General features: G+C 30.8%; 1 protein-coding gene across 8 annotated transcripts in view; it reads left to right on the forward strand.

The window, feature by feature from the left end:
* Positions 1-16,187, forward strand: part of LOC107437528 (zinc finger MIZ domain-containing protein 1) — a 152,411-nt gene that overhangs the window by 96,658 nt on the left and 39,566 nt on the right. The gene's annotated exons all lie outside the window — the stretch shown is intronic.

Here is a 16,187-nt window from a genome sequence, read left to right on the forward strand (position 1 = left end):
TATAACGATAAGTTAAGTTAAATTTAGAATCCCTGATTTTAAAATATGTCGTTAATAGCAATTTGTTCATACTTAATCATTAGGAAACATCAACCTTAAACGCTAATTACTGAAACAAAATAATAATTTAGGTTCATAATGACATCAGAAATTTTACAATTGTTTATAGACATTCAAATTTACGATGATATAATATATAGATATTTAAATTGAAGAGAATATAATTTTTAAAAAAAAATCATAAATATTTAGAATAACTACATTAAAAAATATGTTATGAAATTAGGAGAATTTCAACTATATACTATGTATTTTATTTATACTTTTAACTTAAATTTTAATTTTATTTGACTTTATCTATTTTTTAATTCTTTTAACCTGGCGAGTTCACCTTCGAGGCGGTTTCTATTTAGATAATGAATTTCTATAAAAGTTCTTTACGACAGAATAAACGTATTGCGGTTTTATATTAACTGTGTCATTTCGGAATCCATTCTTTACATAGTTGTTCATTTATTTTAGGGAACACGCGAAAAATTATACTTTTTCCTTTTGTTTTTACATCAGAATTTTTGCAAGTTGCAATCGCGCAAACTGACATTTCGATAATAGTTTTAAATTCTTGTAAATTCACTGCAAAAACTGAGGAAAGTCATTATAGAAAATAACAAATGTCTTAGAATATCTCGCATAAAGAAATGATCCAATATAAGTTAGAGCTAGTAAGGTCAAACGCTCCGTTCTTGAAGTAAAAGTGCGAGCTTTGCGCCAAAGTGACGTCACTAGAGTGACGTCGGAGGATCGGCGCGGCAAGAGATACTTCAAAGGAGTGAACCAGCCCTTCTATTCTCTTTAGCCCTGGGTGTCAACAGCCAGTTGTAATTTTTTAACTTTTGTGCATAGTGGTACACAGAGTTACGAAAAATTTAGATAGGGTGCACAAAAGTCATAAGTTTGGGAAACACTGCTGTATAGCTTGAAATGGTGAATTCATTGGAAACTGATTTTCCGTCTTATTCATACAAATTACCAACGCTTTATAATTATGTCAGTCACACATCCCATATAAAATTAATAATAGTAAAAAGTTATTAAGTGCTCTTCCTCCCTGTTCAAGTATATATAGTTGAAAATCCCTTTCCAACCATTGCAAATCATCTGCACCAAAGCATTAACTCCTCGTATTCACATAGATTTTTTTTTTTAACACTTTCTTCTCATAAATTCGTCACCGCCCTGAAAACTACAGTGAATGGGAATCGAAGAGGTGGGTGGATTAAATAGGGGGGGAGGATATTGTACCAGTGGGGGAAGAAAAAGAGACAAAGAAATGAGTACTTCGGGGTCGTCATGCCACGGTAGCCCTACATATACACTGATAGGTCACCGCACTCATCTGGGTTGCCGAGGCACAATCACGCCAACCTGCTTGACAAGTCGCCAAAAAATTTTCTCTCCCCGGTTTGTGTTTGTTTATTTGAACATAAATATATCGAGTCCTTGGTTTAGCTTTCTCGCTCACTACACCGAAACAAATTGATAGTTTGGTTTTGTGGTGGTTAAGTTCTAGGGTTGCCAATCTGTTGGAAAAAGCCAACTTTTCTTCCGCGCGCCACAAGTTTATTTCTTTTAGTTAACTTCTAGTAGTGAACAGTGTTGAAGTGGTGTTGTTATTTGCTGTGGAATTTGAAGAGGGAAAGGTTTTTAACTGAATCCAAGAAGATAATTGTTTTGTTAGCGGTCTCGTAAATAACACAAATCTTTTGAGAAGTTAATTACTATCGCTTTCAGGTCTCCGTATTTTTATTTATTTTCTCGAATATCAGTTTTCTGTTTTCCATGTTAACAACTTAAAAAGATTTATGCCCAGAATGACGGAGTCCCGCGCGTGAAGTAATTCGCTATCTGCATTTCGTATTACTATCGGGGGAATGAGGAAACTTCTTCGCCTTAACCTGAGGCTACGTGGGTAATTAATTATAAATAAAAATATAAACAAATTAAGTTTTTAATTAAAAATATGCGTGTCGATAAATATAGCAAAACTAATTTAATGTTACACATATTTTAAGTCTGCTATTTATCATTGCTGTAATTATTTTTTTTTCTCTTAGGACGCATTACTATATTTTATTTTATATTATCACCGTCGTTGAGCAGCCGACCCAATTTTTGTGTTTACGACTACTGATGTTCAACTCCGTAGCCTTGTAATTTTGAACCCAATCCAGAAGACAAGGGAACTCCTGGATCGAGTATTGGGAGAAATTTGCCTTCGTGGAGGACTTTTCGATGGAGCTAACCCGCATTTGCTTTACATGGATGAGAAAGACCACGAGAACCTCCCACGGTTAGCCTGACGGCAAGGGGACTCTAATCCATGATCCGTCTACCACCTAGACGTCAGCTCTGTGGTCGGTGCAAGCCGGATGCGAAATTCGTATCGACCAGGCATCGCTGGGATACGAACCCGGTTCATCTCATTGGAAGGCGAACGCTCTATCCCCTATGACCTTTAAGAAATAAATAATGTGATTTAAAATTTATTTTCATTGAATTATATTTTGTGCCAGTAGCGTACATACAGGTGCTCTTCTTGCAAATTTTATAAGTACACCCTATTTTAAAAATCAATTATCTTGCAACTACATTTATTATTATTTTGCAACTACATCTATTTGCAACTACTAGCATTAATTTGCAACTTCATTTCATTTGTGAAAACAACTGTTAACCAAAATAAATTGTAAGTAAAATTATTTAAATGTAAAAACAATCGCTATGTTACAGCAAGCAGACATTATTTTATTAAAAGAATTTTAAAAGTTATGTTGAATATCACCAGATTTTTAAAGCCACGTTGGTTGAAAGGGTGCTAAATCCACGGGGTTAAATATTAATTAAACATTACCTTAAATAAAACCACTTCTCTAATAAACTTAATTTTCGTCAACGAAATTCACTTAATTGTCTACGACCTCTACATTAATTATAACTCCAATCTTTTTTTTTATGGCTTTTCAAATACATTAAGACTTAATGTCTTTATTGCAAAATTAAACGTAGTAACTGTCATTTTTCGCTATTTTAAGCCAATTAATTTTGCTGGATTTTATCTGCTAATGAAGAGCTCATTATCCTAATAAATGATGAGTTACGAAAAATGTGTCGAAGTCATGTCTTCGATTCATTTTCTTGGCGAGGAAAGAATATGTTCGTTTTACTATAGGAAAGCCATTAAGAATGCTAGCATGTCTATTCCAAAGATGAAGTGAAAATGGTTTATTGATTTATTTGAGAGTCGATTAAAATTTCAGTTAGAAGCACTTGTTAACGTCTTTCTAATCGTATCATTGTGTGATGATAGGGCTCAAAGTTTTCAGACAAATACTACTAATATGTAGTTTATAACAGCCATAATTGTCACTTGTAAGTTTAGGTAAAAGATATTAGTTTGTTATTAATGCATTTTATGATACGCATTAATAAAAATAATATATGAATTAAAAGTTGTATTGAGGTCTAATGGATGGTTTTGCCAATACAAATGTAAACAAAAACAAATCTCAAGCTCTTTACATTCACGATTTCCGGTAAGAGAGTTTACAGCTGCTTACTTCAGCTCAGTGTGCGAGGCGAGATTTTCTAACAGATAATTTTGTCGTCAATAAAAGAAATAAATAATATATTTTAAGTTTAAATCTTCAGCATGTCATAAAATCTTATAGTTGAGCCGTGATGGCGGAGGGAATAGAGCGTTCGCCTTCCAATGAGGTGAACCGGGGTCGAATCCTGGCTATCGCTGGTCGATACGAATTCCGCATCCGGCTTGCACCAACCACAGTGCTGATGTAAAATATCCTCATTGGCAGACGGATCATGGTTTAGTCCCTATGCCGTCAGGATAAGCGTTGGAGGTTCAAAATTACAAGGCTATGTAGTTGAACATTAGTAGTCGTAAACCCAAATTTGGGTCAGCTGTTCTACGCTATTAATGTTATTTTAGTGAACTCGAAGTGATAATTTCCTTTAGTTATTTATTGATATATTGTTTAAAAAAAGTGATAGGATTGCTATATTTAGAAACAACTCGCTTTTTTGGCTATCCTAATTTGGCTTCTTTTGACTTGTTTATTTCTATTTGTTCTTGTTGCAAAAAGTGCACCTTGCACACCTTAGTGTTAGAATTTAGTTAGAGTAATTTATTTTGTAAATTATCTTCTAGATTTCGAAGTTACTATATTATTGACGAGGTATTAAATGTTTTATGTTTCTTATTCTCGTATTAATTCTGAGTTTTATTACCTCTCAAACTTCATGTTTAGTATCTTATTCACCGTTTATGTTTATTATATAATTACATGCCACAGTTTTCACTATTAACTGTCTCTTCATTATTTACGGAACGCGTTGAGCGAAATAGCCTCAAATTACATCGGATACAGTTATCCAGAAATATGGATGATAAAAGAACCTACTACGCTCCTTAGTGTAGAAACACCATTTATAGTTTTAACTAATATTGTTGTAATTTGATGTACTTAACTAATGTTTTTCAAAGCTCTTTCACCAAGAAAATAAAAAGGGCCACAGTTTAAATGCCTTACACTAGAAGCAAAACTATAATTTTAAATTTTTGCCATCTTGCCATATCAGGACTTCAGAACGTAGAAATGGCTTAAATATTCTAAAAGTTATTTAAATTCTTAAAATTCACCAATTTGGCAGAGTTTTTCTATCTACATGAAAATTATCAGAATCAATAAGTAATTCTCAATTTTTATACATTTTTATGAAGCCAGTTAGTGCAGAATTGGCGAAACTTTTTAAATATAAAGCAATTAGATCACAAAAGTTTTTAATTAAAGTCGCATTTCATAGAAGAAAACGTTGAAGGCGCGTCAGAATTAACGTTGAAGGCGCTGGTTAAAAATAAGTTAACCAGATTTACAAACAGTTATGAATGACTGTTACAAATTCCATGCAGCTTACAAAAGGACATAATATTCGGGAGAAAACGACGGTATGACGACAGAATCTTAATCTTGTAATTGCTTGAATCAATATTTACGTTAAAATACTTTAATGACAGTGAAATTTTGCATTTCTATGTAGTCTCAACAGCAGCGATTCCTAATTTTTTGGGCTATGGAGCCCTAAATGATCAAACTTCTTTTGCCGGAACCCTTACTTTTCAAATAAATTTCATTAGCAGATGCGAATATACTAACCAAATAAGGACTGCAAATCAATTTAAATATATTTTACGTGAAAAATTATATTTTTCATTGTTTTATGAATTCATTGTATTAGAATCTAGCCATTGAATTCACAGGTCTGGAGCGGCCTATAGTTCTGAATTTGTTTTTAAGCTTATGCACTAGTTGGAATTGAATAAAATAATCTCACGAAAATGACTTTTTATAAACCGTGAGAACAAGAGAAACATAATTCTTTGTTCTTAAATTTAGTTGGTTTGAATTAAGAAGTTTGAGATAAAATACTTATACATTATTAGTAAATACACATTATTTTCCTAATTTATTTGATGTATTGTTATTGGAAAATATTTATTTTAAAGTTGCTACATCTTTTACAGAAATAATTTTAGAAAATTAACCGAAATATTACATAAATTATTGATTACTGACTCTTACCTAACTCAAGGAACCAATGATATCTTTCCCCACATCACCTTTACGAGCCACTGCTCTGCAGAGCTAGTGCAAAACATAATTGAGATATCGTGCATTAGGCTATGTAAAAGTGCTAAATCTTTCTAACAGAAAAACTAATTACTTTTAACTTACCATTCTTCGAACTGCTTTTGTTCAGATACTTCAGAACATACGAACGTGTAAGTGTATATGTAAGCTTCGAAGTAACTAAGCAAATTGTGTTTTTTTTTCTTTCAAAAAATAAATATAAGTCAACAAAATGAAACTTTTTTTATTAACTTTAAATGTTTAATGGATATCAGTGTTTCTAAAAGTTAATTAAGAACTCAAATTATTGCTTTCATTATTAAGTTTTTATTTAGTTACTTATTTTATCGGATTTTTTTTTTCTTTAACTATATTAAACTAGTAAGTTCGAGCTGATTTTTTAAACAAAAAGCTTTATTCGAAAAGCTTGTTCCAACTGCTTGTAGTTAAAAGTACTTCACTGTTTTTCATCACAAAAGCTCTCACAACATAAAGGTTAATGCAGCTGCCAAATAATAAACTTAAATTACTTAAAATTATAATATCTATTGAAGGCAGCTCACCGAGAAGTGGTGGTTTTATTCCATTAAGATTCATTAGTTACTTTGATTCATTGTTCCTTTTCGGTAAAAGACATTCATTTCATTACGGTTAATTTCCGGGAAATTCTTTTGCTGAATTTCGGAATTTTCAAGCGTATTACCATTTTTTTTCTCCACCGTACGAAATTCCACTATTCTCTTATTATTCTTTAAACCTAAGTAAGCTTGCAGCTCTCTTGACTCACGCGGGAAAAGCATAATTGAAACCGATTTATTTATTGTCTTGTTAAAAGTCTTTCAAGCAATCGATCAATAACTTCTCCCTGCCTTTATTACGTATTCTCTCTTGCTCAGTAAATGAGGAAGTTAATGGGCTCGAGAATGTATTCTAAGAACGAAATTTTCTTGAAGTTGCCGTTTTCCATTTTCTGCCTTGTGTCATTTATTCTACTAGAATACGATTTTATGAATTCACATTTGTTTTATATCATAGCGAAGTTTATTTTATTTAGAATCAGTAGCTTATGTTTAATTTTCCCTGGTTTGATACTAATTCATTTCCTACTACACTTTTTTTAACCAAAAATCTATAACAGAAGTCAATAGTTACTCACAGGACTGGATTCATAAAAATAATAATAATAATAAAAAAAAAAAAATTATAGTTATTTTTCTAGGATTAATAGTAAAAGAATACAAAATATTTAATTCTAAATCGACAAAACATTTTTTGAAAGAAACGTGCTTTAAAGCAGCAGAATTTATAAAAGAAAGAATAAATATAGCAATAAATGAAACGAAGGAAATAAAAATAAAAATATGACCAAAGGAACCGACATCTTCAGTGGGTACCGGTCTCGGAAGCCATAAAACACCTTTTCTATTGAGAGAGAGGCAAAATTAAATGCCAAAAGTAACTCTCTCAGTACCCCGAAGGTTTTGTATAAGTTCAGAAAAAAAATACATGAAACTTATTCAGAAAAGAAATTCAAACAAAAACTTGAGAAAATAAAAACTGGGCTTACCTGGACTTATACAAAACCTTCGGGGTACTGAGAGAGTTACTTTTGGCATTTAATTTTGCCACTCTCTCAATAGAAAAGGTTTTGTTTTATGGCTTCCGAGGCTGGTACCCCCTGAAGACGTCGGCTTCGGTGGTCATATTTTTATTTCCTTCGTTTTCTTTATTGCTATATTTTCTAGGATCAACCTATTCACTTTTCTTTTATATAGCAGTAAAATTAAAAAAAATTTTGATATCAAAAAAGTCAGCAAATGCACCACTTGTAAATATTGCAACTCTTTATTTTTCTTGAGCTTCATCATAAAGAAATTCAGAAATGAGATGTTAATCGTGCACTCAGTTTTGTATATGAGTCCGTAATGTGTTCAATGTTTTATTTGTAATCAGCGCATTCTGTCAACAAAGATATAAATTTTCTTTCATCAAAAAGTTAAATAAATGATCATTGGAACAATATATTTTCTTAAATTCAATTTACGCATTTTAGAGACATAACTGTATTTTAAAGACTTAAAATCAATTGTAGACATATAGGCCCACAATTGTCTTGTTAATTCTAAAATAAGACATTGATATTAATAATTAAATTGCAGCAATAATTTCACCTTATCTTTCGCTGTCATTGCAGGGTATCCTAAATTAGACTTACGGTTTTCAAAAGTTTATATCAAACAAACAGTTACGATTTTTAAAAAATGCTTGTAACAAATTATATGTCACGGGGCTTAAGTTTGTTCTCCATGGTATCTGATTTTAGTTCACAACTTTTTCAACAGATCGCACTGCAGATCGTAAATGTGTAAATCGGAAATCTTTTAATGAAAATTCTTCTGTGGTATTTAAAAAATACAGATTAAAAACGATTTAAAAAAAACGAACGATTAAAAAAAAAAGAATTAGTATTCATAAAACTTTTATTTCAATACAGTGGCACTGAGAGAACAAAATATAAAGAGCGCAAAAATAAATAAATCAACGTACCGCTCTGAATAAACGTACCGCTCGGATCTTCATTTTCGAAAGCACAGACTAAATAGTTCAAAGGGTTAACTTCAAATATGCTAATTAATTACGCACGCGATATTGTAAAATACGAAATCAGACACAAAAATGTTCTTTTTCTGAATAAGCATACCTTTTTTTAACAGATACGGATTTCTCACTCTCAAAATATAGGGGGTTGCCGCAATCTGGGAAATAGGGTCCCCATACTTTTGTCAGGAGAGATCGATCCATAGTTTAGACCCCTTTTTGTTAATTTTACTTTTTGCGTATTTCGTCATATCTTGATAACTTTTAAAAACGAATTGAAAAATTTTTGCACACAATTATAAAATTCGTTTTACCAAAGGTAAAAAAATTCTTAAATATTTATTATTTTATTTAATAATTATCGAAAACGAATTTTAATTGTAATGCATAAAATTTTTTTTAACATTATTCTAAAGTTGGTAACTTTTTATGACAAAATAAAAAATGGAGTTTTAAATATACGACTTATTAAAATCCTAATCAATAATTCCAAATTAATATCAACTAAATCAAGCATACCCAGCTACAAGACCTGCTGATAGATTGCCTCATTATTTCTCTTACATTTTTATGAAGTATTTTAGCTACATATTTTTTTTGAAATAGCTCAATTGTTTGTACAGAATATAGGACTGAATAAATCTTTGTCAAAAAAGGAATCTCTGCCAAATATAGCAAACCCAGTTGTGAGCTAGTAGGGATGGGGACTCGTACTAGTGACTCACTCCCTCCCCGTCTGCCGTAGCCTTGAAAACACCGAACTGCCTCCTGCACAAGCAAAAAGGGGAGGAGGGATTCATTTTTGTCTCATCCCTGACCTCACCCTACTCGGAAAAAAAAAGAGGGATACCTTTTTATTTTTTATTTTCTCTCAGTTGCCCTTTTCCTACATCTATATACATCTCCACAATACAGTTTCGTAAACAACAGTGTTTATGAGGCATTTTCTGGCTAAATTTCCAGGCAACACTGTATTTCCAGGTGTGATGAGCGTCGTTATTGGGTTTGCCTTGACCTGAAATTATGTTAAAATGTTTGTTTGGAACTGAAAGAATATTTGAATCTCACTAGTAATACATCTAAAATTACCTTAGTATTGATGGATGATTGATAATTTTTCAAGGATTAATCCAGACGTTTTGTAAAAGGTCCTGTTTTCGGGATATGTCTACTGTTAATCTTGTAAATTTATTAAAATAGGGTTCTAATTTGTAATTTTGGGAAAAACCTCAAAGAATAGTATCTGTCAAGTATTATTGCTAAGGTCAGTTTTTTGTGAATTGTTGAAAAATCTGCTCATAATTTATTTCATTAAATCTAAAATTAGCGTAGAATTTTTTTCCCCTCCCCAAGTTCGACGGCTCTCAAAACTCTTGTGAGATGTTTACGTTGCTGTTGGCTGTAGTTTAGTTTCGTTCAAAACGGAATTAAACATGAAAAAAACCCAAAAAATCAGGGGGGGGAAACAACCAAAAAACAGTGCCTTTAAGGAATTGTTTTCAGATTATGAGCTAAGGAGGTCCTTAACTCTATTGTTGTTGTTGTCGTAAGCAAGGAGAGTGTAGCTCCTGTTCTGTTTTCCAGTGGCGCCATCTATGGCCAAGAATTTGATTTCTGCTACATCCGTACGTTACACCCGTAACTCCATTTTTTAAACTGAGTAATTTCTGAAGGGTCCGTTAATTTCTCCTAAATAGACCAATTGTACTACTACACGATATTCTCATTTTTCTTAAACTATCTCTATTTCGCCAAAAAATGACATATATGATCTATATTTTAACCATGATTTTTGTTTTATAATGCATGAAGCAAAAAGAGGCCTCAATGAACCATCACTTTATTACGTCGAAAATTTGGCTTTTTAATGATGATTTATTGGTGTTTTCTTACCCAATCTTCTCATTATAATAGTATTATCTTGTCCACAAAAAAAGAAAAAAATGACATTGACTGCCTTGATCTTTATACTCCATAAATAAAGTAAATACCTACTGATTTCGTCAATGGATCATTTAATAAACGATCTTCACGTTCTGTTTATTTCCGGTATTTTTCATGAAATTATTTAATTAATATAACATCAATCATAATAAATTGTTTTACTACAAGTTCAAATTTATAATCTCAATTTAGTGTAAAAATTTGACTACATCCGTATTAAAATTTCTATTTATTTTAGGTAGTACATAAAACATCACAAGAAGCCCCGAATTACCCTAGTGGTCTTCTATTCATTTTATATCCCCCCTTTTTTTGTGTTTCCCTTATTTTATTTCCCTTGGTTATGTTTCTCTGGTTTTCATTTTTTTCCTGACTAGGTTTAGTTTACATTACCCTTTAATTTCATTACACAGAGAAAGTGAATTAGGTGCAGTATAGCCGCATCGGGGTCACCGTTGTCATTAAACTTTATATTCAGTTCAATTCTCGATTATCGGAATAGATTGAAACGATGTTATTTCCGAAATTAATTATGTCCTGACACCGTAAAATGTTAATATCTTTCTATTAATATTTGATTCTGGGTTTATAATTGTACCTTTTTTGCAATGCTGCACAACCTCGGAGTCTTATTTATTTAATTAATCATCATTGGTCACCAAGTCTTTGCTTTTACCCGTCAATTCAAAGTTTAAAAAAAACTAAATAGTAATACAGAATTTTTGGATGATTAGAGTCCGGATAATCGAGATTTCAAGGAAAGTACTCTCCTTATAAAACAATTCGCTAAACCGAATTACTAAGCTAATAATCAATTTTTTTTAAAAAAAAGGGGGGTAACATTGACTCAACTTACAATCTTACATATTAGATGTAAATCTCTTCTGTTACCTTCTCCCCAAATCGATATTCGTGGGCGGGCGAGAGCAAACTAATGCCCTTCCTCAAAGAGTTTCTAATTTTTTCAACAACCCCTCTTTCGTGTCAGCCACTCCTGCTAGTAACAACTCCGTTATTGATTCAGTGTTCAGTGGGTGCTAAAAAAGATCAATTATTACGAGGATCGCGGAAAAAGGCCCCGTCGAAAGGGGAAAATCTCACATGCAGACTACAGAAATAGACCCCTTGTCCCATAAATCTTCAGAATTTTTCCCCAGCACCTTTCCCTTTCGGATTTCTCTCCGCTTTTCTGTTTTTAGAAACATGAACTTCTTCCTGCCCCAACAATCGGATGGGGAAAAAGTGAGTCGATCTTCCATTGTTAAATTGGTTTATTTGATTGAGGTATTTTGAAATGACGAATAAAGTGGTGATTTGTCGGTGTCTCTCTCTCTCTCTAGTTTGTTGATTGATGTAAGTGATTTAATAATTAGTTTAGTGAATAATGAATTGTTAGTTTAATGAATAATGAAATTTTGTACACCAAATATATTTTAATTTTGAACTTCTATAAAGGCGTTAACGGCTCAGCTTTTAAATTTTTTAGTACTTTTTCAATCACATTTTTATCACACTTTTCTCACTTGTCACAATCTCTAATATAGTATCCACCCTAAAGTATATGTATAATCTTAAATACAATCCAAAAGACAAGGGAACTCCTGGATCAAGTATTGGGAGAAATTTGCCTTCGTGGAAGACTTTTGATGGAACTTACCCGCATTTGCGTTGCATGGAGAGGAAAACCACGAAAACCTCCCACGGTTAGCCTGATGGCAAGGGGACTCTAACCCATGATCCGTCTACCACTGAGAATATTTTAGGTCAGCACTGTGGCCGATGCGAGTCGGGTGCGGAATTCGTATCGACCAACCATCGCTCGGATTCAACCAGGTCACCTCATTAGGAGGGGAGAGCTCTATCCCCTGAGCCACCACGTCTCACGATTTTCTTATTGTAAATAACTTAATTGCTTTTAATTATAACATGATCTTTTGTTTCAATCTCGTTTATCTAAATATAAAGAAGCATTTCACCGCTTTCGATTAATATAATACTTAACCTGAGCACCTACGATGTTATTGTTACCTTAGATAATAATTATTTAATCATAATTATTTATTCATCTAGGAACATCACACCATGCTCGTCTAATATTGTACCTACGTTGTTTGAACAAATAGCATAATTTTAAACAATATAAGAAACTGTTTAGTATAAAAATACCTACGTGTCTTAAATTACAATAATTGTAATATTGGTTATTGTAGTAGCAAAAATTAATAAGTAAACAACGTGTCACATGTGTATTATTATAATTTTTGTTTTCAGTTTTTATAATTATTTTTTGTTCTCAAAATTGTTAACGATAAAAATCGTTTTATATTAGGCTTGTTTAAATCAATAAAAATATAAGCAGTGTTAAGAGAAGGAAATATTTATAAAAAGAATTAATTAAATCAACACATAAAAGCCGAACAAAGCCCACCGAACATAACATCACTGATAAACTTGAGAGTTTTCCATAAATCTGGAAATATATTGCATCTTGACATTGCGAAACTCATTAGCATAACAAATAGTCCTTCATGGTTCGCGAAATAGCAACTACGCTTCAGTCATGCGGAAAGTAATGTCGTGAGCAAATTTTAGACATTAGAATTTTTGAACAAATTAGCATGCATTTTGTAATAAAAAATGTGTAAAAGTAAAACTTGATTCCTGATTATTTCATTGTTAGATTTTTGATGAGCAATTTTTTAAACTATTAGTTCGTTTATAAATTTTATTATTTATTATTATTACTTATTTATCAGAATAATAGGCATTTTACATTCCGAAGGTGGTATTTAAAATTATTGAATGTAGTGTTTGAGATAGACTTCAGTTGTATGCCTTGTCATACTATCCATTAATGATTTAGTTGTTTTAACAAGTGCAATTTATGTCTTATTTAGCTAGTTCATTCAATTTCAATAAGAAATTTTTAAAGATTTTTTTTAGAAACTGCATAACATGTAACATTTTGATACATATCTGTATACATTTTAATCTATTAATACCTATTTTAAAAAGTACTATTTTTTTCATTTACAAAAAAAAAAAAAAAATAATAATAACGAACATATAAAACTTATATGCTAAAATTAAGATTGTTTTGCATAAGACTTCTTTGCTCTAAAATAGGGAGAAAAAAAACTATGAATTATACAATTTAAATAAGTTTTTTTATTCAATAAATGCAGCGTTAAATCATTGTTTCGGTTTTGTACAGTATGTTTATTTGATTAAAAATTTTCTGTATATAGAAATATTATTAAATTGAAAGATCGATACTTAATGACGATGGATCACGATAATAAAACTCTGATATCGCCCAACATTACTCTTTACCCGATTAAATAGTAATTGATGATTTTATACAAATCAAATTTGTATATTTTTCTAAAGTGAGGCGAATAATTTCATCTACTAACAGAGAATATCTTGCTTTTTTTTTATAATGAATAATGCCACTATCAGTTAATTCCCTTCCCCCCCCCCCCGCTTCTGGGTGACATTGACCTTTTCATCTAGAAAAACTTGCGCATTAAGCAATCCTTATCCGCATTTCTAACTTGATTGAATTAGCTTTGGCTTTGCTTCTGTAACATAACTTACTATACAAAACAATAATATAACGAACTTATTTGCGAAACTTTTATTAATATTATTTTTTCAAAATAGTTATAGCATAGAAATTCTAAACAAATTGAAATGCTAATTGAAAAAAAAAAATTTTTTTCAATTGTTAAGAAATTTTTCTTATCAAGCTATGATTAAAACACATGTAATTCAGGGATATATTTGAAGACGTTAGTAACTGGTGTGTGCTAAAAAATAATAAACAAATCATTTAAGAAAACAATATGAGCTGCCATTTTTTTTTACTTTGAAAATGTTATACGTATACTTTTTAAATACACAATTAGTTGTAATTTGTCATTTAATAATCTCTGTAATTTGTCATTCTAAAATCTGATTTTGTTGATATGAAACTGAAGTATAATTAGTTTAATTTTAGTTGGCATTAAAAGTGAGTTAATCGTGGAAGTCGGGTTGTTCAGTCATACTATAAAGCAGTATTATGATTATTTATCTCTGAAACAATTAAAGTATTGATCTCCTCTTTCTGCGGCTATCTTATGTGGTACATCGTCTGCATCACAACATTTTTATATAGCACGCAAAATTTTTTACGGGATAAACTAAAAAAGAAGCTCGAACTCTTTGGCAAAATGTACATATAATCGTACTTTTTTTCTTCTTTTTTCTAATTCTAGTCATTTTTATGTTGATTCCAGACGATTTTTTTTTAAAAAACTGGATTTCATAGAAGTTGAAGTTATTTGGTTCTAGTTTCGACGTCTGTGGTTTTTGTGGTCGGTTCCTAGAAAAATGGTCTCTGCATTTTTACTGTTTTCTTGGTAAAAAAGCGTGAGAGACACTGTTATTTTCTGCTATGTAATTTTTACAGGAGAAAAATTCCTTTGAGGAGAAGTTTTTTTTTAAAAAAAAGCTGGCTGGCCGTTGTTTTTTATATATTTATATTTTTACTACAGCAATTACAAATAATTAGCATTGAGCTATAGATATTTGAGTTCTATTATTCTTCATTTTTAAATTCAGTATATCTAGACTGTATAAGTTAAAAAATCGTCATTAATTGAAAAGTTTGATTAAAAAAATTCCGTACTGTATTACATTTTATCAACTAAAAATAGTTATTTTCATACAGCTAACTTATATTATTATCTGTTCGAAGCAAAAAAATAAATAAACGAATAAATTTTAATTATTTTAAATCCTGACAATCGGAATCACGATTTAGATACAATAATTTCAAAGCACCTAATTAAATAAGGATTTAATTATTTGTGTAAATTTAACAACATGCTGAATTACACATTCGTGAAGAAAAAATCGAATTAGAGCTTATTTATTTTTAAAAATTATGCATTTAACATTTTCGGATTCGTAAACATGACGTAAAAAGAGACGACTTGTTCGACGTCAAAAACTATCAAAATTATTTCTCCTTAATTTTGTAATTTATTATTGTCACGCTTAAGTTTAAAAACAGATTTTAAAAGAAATTTACAAAACAAGTTCTTTAAATCCCTCTGACCATGATTACGACACAATAATTTCTAAGCTAAAAATACCTAATTAAATGAGGGTTTAGTTATTTGTGTAAATTAAATAAATTGTTGAATTATACAATTTTAAAGTCTGATTTCATGAAAAGGGTTTATCCAAAGAAGTAATAAAAGTGTAAATTATTATATTTCAAAATAGACTAATAAATAAATAAAATTAGATAACGTGGATAAAAATAACTTTAAACTGGTAAGTCATAGTTTTCCATTCGTTGTATGTAAAATAATTTGCAGGTAGTCATCATCATCTTTGGTGACACGACAGCCCAGGGTGGGCCTTGGTTTCTTTGCAAGATTTTTCAGTCCACTCTTTTGCACATACAATGGAATGGGTATATAAGTTCATTGCCGGTAATCTACGCATTTCAGTTATAATAATATAACTATGTGTTTAATGACTTTTAAAACATCTTAAATGCGTAGTTAAGGCTAGCCAATGAAGAAAGACTGGTTCTGTCCAAAGAAACTTATAATAATTTTTCTTTCTTTCATGTATTCTGATCTAAACTAATTTACTCACTTGATTAGATATAAATAATGTTTAAAAATAATGTTTCGCTAATAATGTCTCGCTGTCTTCAAAGTCTTACGATGTTTAACTTGAACAAAAATAACAGTGATTTTATTAACTCAGTGATTAGTTAGAAATAATTAAATAATTTTTGAAACATTTTAGTTAAAAAAAATATCAACTATTTTAGCTACATTATGGTTTCTAAGTAGTATTATGTACTATTACTTAATTTTTATCGGATAATATAGCTTATAAATATAAAAAAAATCTAAAGAGACTGATTTAAAT

The sequence above is a fragment of the Parasteatoda tepidariorum genome, chromosome 9 (genome assembly GCF_982258835.1).
Source record: "Parasteatoda tepidariorum strain Cologne lab strain chromosome 9, Ptep-v5.0, whole genome shotgun sequence".
Classification (NCBI taxonomy): Eukaryota; Metazoa; Arthropoda; class Arachnida; order Araneae; family Theridiidae; genus Parasteatoda; species Parasteatoda tepidariorum.